Source organism: Syngnathus typhle, unplaced genomic scaffold, assembly GCF_033458585.1.
Source record: "Syngnathus typhle isolate RoL2023-S1 ecotype Sweden unplaced genomic scaffold, RoL_Styp_1.0 HiC_scaffold_27, whole genome shotgun sequence".
Taxonomy (NCBI): Eukaryota; Metazoa; Chordata; class Actinopteri; order Syngnathiformes; family Syngnathidae; genus Syngnathus; species Syngnathus typhle.
This window is the reverse complement of record NW_026871933.1, coordinates 664782-672896: the sequence shown is the minus strand read 5'-3', so window position 1 is coordinate 672896 and position 8115 is coordinate 664782. Positions and strand designations below refer to the sequence as shown.

Here is an 8115-nt window from a genome sequence, read left to right as displayed (position 1 = left end):
CATTTCTGATTCAGGTCGGGACAATTGTTTTCGAGCTTCACTCAGCAATCTGCTTGGTAGCTTGGGATTCCGTTCGGGAGTGATGTCATAGGAGCAGCAAATCTGTTCACCTGCTTGTGCAGCATATGAGTCTACATCTCTCACTCAACATGTTCGCATGCCATCTTTTACTGGAATTATTGCAATTCCTAACCGAGTCATCAGATCTCGTCCCAGCAGGTTTATGGGACATGTTGGGGATAGAACAATCGAGACTGAAGCTATGACTCCTGTTTCATCATCTCTCATTACAACTGGATTGGAGATACTCTCCTTGTGTATCCCATCAGCAGATTTCACCCAAATTGTATTTTGGGAGGCCTTTAGATTAAGGACTTTAGTTTTTATTACGGTTTTACAAGCTCCAGTATCACACAAAAACTCTACTTCACTTCCTCCAATGTCTAAGGTAACATGGTTTTTCTTTTAATGCACTCAGAATGTCCCATGCTGTATGGACATCTACTATTTCTTCCTCCGTAGGAGCACAAGAGGTCAAAGGGGAGGAATCTAGTCATCCTGAGAATTTAGCTTTCCCTCTGCATCTTCCTCCATAAAATGTCAGGTCTAAATACCATCAGACATTTATTTACACGCTGGAAACAAAGAGGAGAAGACAACCAGTATTCTTTTGCTCGCGAGGAGAATTAGGTAGAAGGCCCAGTTCACAGTCCTCCACCAATTCCGACCTGCCCTACCGTCATCTCCTCTTTTTATATTGGGTTGCCCTGGTTACAAGAGGCGTTGCTACACTAAAGGGAGGGGAGAGTGTGACTGTAGCAACGCTGTTCAGCTAGCTAATAATGTTGTGTGGTGCGAGGCCGCATGGCCTTGGCCGATCCGTGACCCCAGGAATGCAGAGTCTGTTCTTAGATGGTTGGCAGCCTCGTTCCCGGCTGCAATCTCCAAACCTGGATGCCGTGTCCCTCTTGTGCATACACTCCAGTAAACGTTAAGTAGATGTGAGATAACTTGCATGAAGTCTACTTAAACAAACATTGAGTAAATATGGGATAACTAAAAAACTGTCTTGGACAAAAACAATCAAAAGAGAAAGGACTTCTCTTGAACTAACAAAGAACAAAGGTATTCTGTTCATAACTAGTGAGGGCCTCTCACAGGTAAGACAAGGAAGGGAGTATAAGGACTCCCCAAGGCTGGCTGGCAGATATGTTGGCTTGAGCGAAGATATGTGACCTCCGGTTTCAGGCCGACCAGCGCTTCAGCAAAACTAATTATTCTAACACTCCACACCTTGATTGGTTTTGTTTTGCAAAACGACACATTCTTGCAAGGTGTCTGTCAGGTTTATTTCGCTGACTGAATAAGTGAATAGAAGAGCAACAGCAAACAAACCACAAGTGAGACAGAATATTAAGTCTTTTCTCGCGAGGAGTGCAGTACAGATAGCTTGAGACAATCTCTACACACTGAATATCTGTAGGCACTCCCGCTCTTTTTATTTGGATTTGCCCTACCCACAGTGTGAGACATAACCACTAAAGGGGGGAGGAAAGCATGTGGGCTTTGTCTCGTAAGCAAAAATCACTAGGTGTTTACATACTGATAAGACCATCTGGGAAGAGGAGTTTGAGTGGACTGGATACAGGAGAAAAAAACTTTGACCTCTAGTTAAAACATAGCAAGGGACGTTTTACGACATTGTGTAGGATGCAACAAGCTAAGTTATTTATTACTGGTTATATACATTCCAACCTAATCCTACGATCAAGATAGTTGGGAAACCCTGACTTTAATGGTCACTTGGAGGTTCATCTGGGGTGCAGGACAGCAATGAGGCAAGTTGTCTAACAAAGTGGTCTTTGTTAGAAAGGAACTGTCCTTCTGTGGTACATCATAAAAACAGCAAGGCCAAACAGCAAGCATATATTGCAGTAATATTGCAGTAAGGCATTGATTAGAGAACGCATGATAACATATATATATATACATTTTTCTAACAGTGTCCTCGTTTCCCACAGTTCCAACAGGTCTCTGAATCTGATGGGGATTTTGAATTATGTGGCAGCCTGTGACCTTGTTGGCCTCTACCTCCTCTGCCCCGCTGGGACACTTGGAAGAAGACAGTTGTATCTTCATCTAGGTCATCATCCTCTAGATGAAATACACCAGAACATTTGCAGTTTTTGATCACTTTTTCAGCATATCTTGCCATTTGCATAGTTGTTGTCACCCTTGCAATATCTACTTCCACCAAATGTTTCCTCACCCAGTTGCCTATTTCAGGGCGGAAATTAGTACGGAGCGCATTTCTAAGCTGATGCTGATAAGCACTCTCAGCTGCATCATTGAATGGGATGCCACTATGCACCCTGAATTCTTTTTTAAATCTCAAACGAAAATCATCAGTATCTTCCGCAGGCTTCTGTTTTATTCCTGCCAAATGACCATAATTTGCTCGTCTTTGAAATATAGTTCGCACTCTTTGCACAAGATCATTCCATTGTGCTGCATACTCCCCTCCCAATTGATTTCCCTCAACGGGATAGGGAAAAGGCCCTTGATTATTTCTACCTGTATAATTTCCTCTAACCTTTGCCCAGTCTTTTCCCAAGGAAGACATTGCAGCTTCTCCTGCCTCATGCCCATTTAGTCTATAGGAATGTATGATTCCAGCCATGTCTTCTGCCCATTTATCTGGGTCTTCAGCAACAGGGGTAACCCCTTCAACTGCTTTCCTTGCCTCTTCCAAAGTCCATGGCCGAAAAACATATGTATGTGGAGGTTGGTCTTCCCCTACAATAGGGTTTGGCACCTGTATCATTGGGCACACATCAACATTGTCTAAATTTTGGGAAAATCTAGCAGCAGTGGTCAAACGTCTTGTTTGTACAGGGCTTCTAATAATTTGACCTTGACATTTTTTGCTGTTATATGGGGGAGGGTGCAGGTCTGTTAAGCTTGGATACAAGTTTTGCGCACGAGCAGAATGCCTCTCTTGGTCCTCTGCTTGCGCTGCATCAGGGACAGTGCGCCTGCGCACTGTGGCCTCAATGTCTTCCGGCCTGACAAACATAGTCGAAGCCTCATCACTTTTCATCTTTCTATCTTTTGTCTTTTGGATTTGTTCTCTTCTCTCTTGTGAAGCATTCAACCACATTCTAGCACAAGTCAATTCTCTCTTTTCTTTTCTTTTTCAGTCTCTTTGACTTCCTATTCACACTCTCCTCCAAAACATCAACCACTATCTTCCAGACTTCAACTTTCAACTTCCCTTCTATTCCATACTTTTTCTTCCACTTCAGCATGTATTGCATACAATTAACAAATTCACTCGCCGTGTACTTCTCATCTCCATCAAGAGCTAGGAATTTACCGTTTTTATTTCCCATCTTAACTTGGTATTTTAGGTTTATACAAATCTTTTTCAAAAATGTATACTCTTTCTTTGAGGATCCTCAATGCAGGTTTAAATTGACCTTTCAACCAATTACTAGCCTGTGTTATTGCCGTTGATCAATGCTAGTCAATTTATCCTACCAGTCACTCTCAACCACACAAACTCCAGCGGTTTTTATTTTTAGGCCTATCCAGGATGGGTGTAAAACCCTTCCAAACAGCTTGGAAAAACGGACAAAAAAAAAGATCTACGCCCTTCTTCAATTAGGAAAAAGAAACTCCACTGGGACTTGAACCCAACTGTTTCTTGGCTTGGAAAAAACAAAGGCGTATCTCATAGCCCGGACAAACCAAAGCCCTATCTCATAGCTCGGACAAACCAAAGCCGTATCTCATAGCCCGGACAAACCAAAGCCCTATCTCATAGCTCGGACAAACCAAAGCCGTATCTCATAGCTCGGACAAACCAAAGCCGTATCTCATAGCTTGGACAAACCAAAGCCGTATCTCATAGCTTGGACAAACCAAAGCCGTATCAGCGCTTTTTTCTATGACTTACTTGTCCCCTGGTCCGCTGCACTGCCGGATCCCGTCAATCCACCTCTGTCAGACGAAGGCAGACCTAAGATGCTGGCCCAGCGAAGAAATTCTCTTCCCGGGACTTTCTTTTCCAGGTCCTCCTAAAGGACACTGGCTTGTCGACAATGAAGCACGTCCACCTCCGTCAGCCAGATGGCGGGTATGGGGGTATCCGGGTCACGGCACCAAAATGTTAGGGTGGTGCTCACTCTAACTTATTTTGCAAGAACCACACTGGAGACAAGTTAGTCGTTTTAGACACCTGCAGGCGGAGAGTTCACTCGTCGCTGTGCTTACAGCGATGGTCGAATGAAGTCTGACTCAGACCTCATCAGGTGCATATTTATTGAGGGAAACAGAGTGGGGTTGAAAGTGGGGGTGTGGGAACACAGGATGGGGTGAAGCCGCTTCCCTGCTGATCAAAGCATAGCAGGGGGCCTTTTACGACGTTGTGTAAACAAAGCAACTTTGATTGCTTCCTCTGCAGCTATTCAATCAGCTGAAAAGATCTTAGCATTTTGGTCTACTACTTTTGTTAAGACGGGACAAGCTAGGTAAATTATTACAGGTTACATTCCAACATAATCATACGATAAAGATATTCTGTAAACCCTAACACAAAGCGTAGCAGGGGATGTTTTACGACATTGTGTAGGATGGGACAAGCTTTGTTATTTATTACTGGTTACGCACCAACATAAGCATAAAACTAATCTAGCTAGGTTATTTATTACTGGTTACATACATTCCAACATAATCATACGATCAAGATAGTTTGGAAAAACCTGACAGCTCCCACAATTGTCATGCTGTTATGTTTTGTGAGTTGTTTTTGTCTTGTCCTGTTCGTCGTATTGTCACTTCCTGTTTTGTTTTGGTAACTCTCCTCTCGTTTCAGTTCGTGTGTCCTTCCTCTGTGTGTCAGGCTACTTGTCTTCCCTGATCCCAATTGTGTGCACCTGTGTCTTTGGTCCTAATTGTCTGCACCTGTGTCCTCACCTTTCTATGTGTATTTAGACAGCGTCTTCCCCTTGTCTTGTGCAAGTGCGTCTGTTGGATTTTGTCCACAATTTAGGGAGCGCGCTATCTGCGCCTCATGGCCATTGCCAATCACCTGTTATCTAATTTACTCACTGCGTGCTCGTTTGATTTCTTCAGAGTTAGGAAAATGCTAAGACACTGAAGCAGAAATTAGACTTACACAGGTTGGTTGAGTTCAATCACAATTCTTGTTAAGAAAGCTCTGTTTTCAGGAAAGTACAATACAGCGCTGGGCCTTTCAAGAGCAGAAAGTCTCCATTCAGAAAAGGCCACATTCAAGGTTCTTTGGTCAGCTTATATTCATTTCCACATGCCAATGTGGGCCGAGTTTGATGGGTGATGAGTCAGGGGGTGTGGCAAGTTCGCAGGAGATTCTGATTTCATGGGAGTGGGTGGTGGTTATGGGCGATTCGCTGTGTGTGGGGGCTGTTGTCTTCCATCCCGTCTTTCGGCCTTGGCGATCATCTTTGGCCGAGTCCTTGGCTGGCTCCCTCTGGCACCTGCTGGTTTTTATCTCCAAGTGACCTTCCTGTAAACATTCCCCTCCATTCTTGCACATAGACTGTCTCGCCTCATTCTTTCATCATTATTTCAATTTTGTCATTTTGTACGAAATTATGTGAGCTTTTTGTCTGTGACATCATTAATCTATTAATGTTCCTTGACTATGCAAAGTTTGTTCTTTTGATACTCCATGTCTTTGCTTACGTCATTATTTTCTTAGTTTAATCATCCTTCCAACCATATATTTTCTTTGTTAGGCAAAATATTTCCCTCTGTCCAGAACGTTCAGTAGTAATCGAAAACTGGCGTCTAGCATTAGTCAAAACATAAGATACAATCAAGTACTGAACACTTTTAGACGACTTTGGCAGTATCCGTGATTTAGAGAATCATCAGGCATGCATTAAACAGGGTCATTAAGCTATTCAAGCAATATATAAAAAAACATTTGTTATTTCAAAGTGCTCAGAAATATATATCAGTTCATAAAGTTATAAAAACCTTTGTCATTACCACCTATCATAAATGTCTAGTTGTGTCTTCTTTATTGATTTGGTGTGTAGGTATAATTATATGCTTAAAATGTTTCTTTTATTGATTGAATATGTGAATATACTTTTCTACTTATGTACTTTATTCAATGAGGTTTGAGCATATCTGTTTTTGTAGCTAGGCAGGACTTTTTGTATTTTGACCCCATTCCTTCACGTCTTGTCCCGTCTTGAGCACCAGCGATCGCGTAAGTAACAGATATCACTTTAGAGAACCTAGTTTAGAAGATATCTTTTTTTTGTCAAGCCTGAGCGCTGTTTTTCAGTTTTGTTTTTTGCCACCGTGTTTTCCCTCGTTTCGAGGTGCTTTTGGTTTTTGCTGTCTTCAGCCTTGTTTTCCCTCTTTTTGAGGCGCTTTTGTTTTTTTTGTGCTGTCTCCAGCCTGTTCGAATAAATACCTTTTGTTTGAACTCTGCATCCGAGTCCTCTCCCAGATCCAAGCCTGACAACAATAGCTCCTACAAGATGTCTCCCAGGTCTCTTAGCTGGCTCGTATCTTTGTTTGTTAGCCTTGGAAACTCCTCTATCTTGTTTAGCAGTGTGTCCTCAATTGCTTCTGAGGAATGGTGACACTCTTCAACCCGTTCCCAAATCATCTTCACGCCTCCAGCGGGTACTGCATGAACCCTTTTCACCTGTTCTGCAGATCTTGGACCTAGCCACCTTGTTAGTAGGTCAAACTCCTCTCTTTCTGATAAATTTAAGTCTTTAGTCGCGCCAATAAATGATGCTTTCCATGTCCAATAGTTTGCGGTTTGTCGTCAAATTGCAGTAAACCAACGCTGACGAGTTACCGTATTTTCACGATTGAAACGTGCACCATAATAAAAGGCGCAGTCTCAGTTATGTGTGCCATGACTGTGTTTAACACACGTGGCGCACCGCATCATAGGGCGCGTTTTATATATACAATCCATATATTGTAACGTTCCCTTTAACGTTCTCATGGCGCTCTCAACTACGTCCGCCTTACAACAACACACACAAACACATATACACACACGCACACAAATACACACACGCAGCAGTGACTCTCCAATACACATCGATGATTTATTCAAGAACCCGGACGTTCGAAAACCGAGGCTCAACTGTAAAACAATGTAATATTAACTTTCGACGAGGATGGGATTTGAACCCATGCGTGGAGAGCACAATGGATTAGCAATCCATCACCTTAACCCCTCGGCCACCTCGTCTTGCTCATATGGCGTTGACAACACGTTGTGCCGAGATACTTTGTGTGAAAATCCGACGAGTGTGATATGAAATGCTGAGTGGAGAGCACAATGGAGTAGCAACCCATCGCCTAAATATCTCAGCCATCGCATCTCATGCATGAGTTGTATGGGCGAAATGATATGGCATGTACGGGGTAGTATAAACTACAAGGTAAAATGATACGATACTTTAGATGTGATTGAAGAAGAGCTACGCATGACCACAGACAGACAACAGCAACCACAGAATCATCTCAACCACTAGACCGGACCCAGACCGACCCTCTATCGCCTACAGCCGCCGGTACGGAGACCAACCAAGCTCAGCAGCTCCCACACGCTTCAGACCCCCACACCTCTCCAACTCCAGAAACCCATCACCCCCCCCCCTCCTCTCATCCACCCCCACACCTCACCCTACACACCCCCAGAAACCCACTACCCCCCCCTTCTCTCATCCACCCCCAACTTTCCACCCTCCTCCATATCCCTTTCTCCCTCCCCCCCTCCACTGACCTTCTCATCACACATGAACGAGAGGATTGAACGGGCAAACATCAATATAGCCAGCCCCCATCGATGCTCCACCCAGGATCCCCAAACCGACATGGACGAACCCAGCCCCCATCGATGCTCCACCCAGGCTCAACCCCTCTCCATAAGCAAACTGAACAGACACAAACCCCCTTTCCCTCACCTAACTCCCCCCATACGTCCCCCCTTGTCCCATTACTCCCCGCAAGCCAGAGTTCTAAGGAAAATTCCTCACCCAAAAACAGCAAGAACAAGGTCACACAGCAACATACTGCAGAAGCTAACAC

At 43.8% G+C, this 8115-nt stretch overlaps 1 non-coding gene across 1 annotated transcript; it reads right to left on the bottom strand.

Annotated features, from left to right (window-relative positions):
• Nucleotides 1–7191: 7191 nt before the first annotated feature.
• trnas-gcu (transfer RNA serine (anticodon GCU)) lies at nt 7192–7273 on the bottom strand. Its single transcript has one exon. It is a non-coding gene; the product is annotated as a tRNA-Ser (tRNA).
• Between the last annotated feature and the right edge of the window lie 842 nt (nt 7274–8115).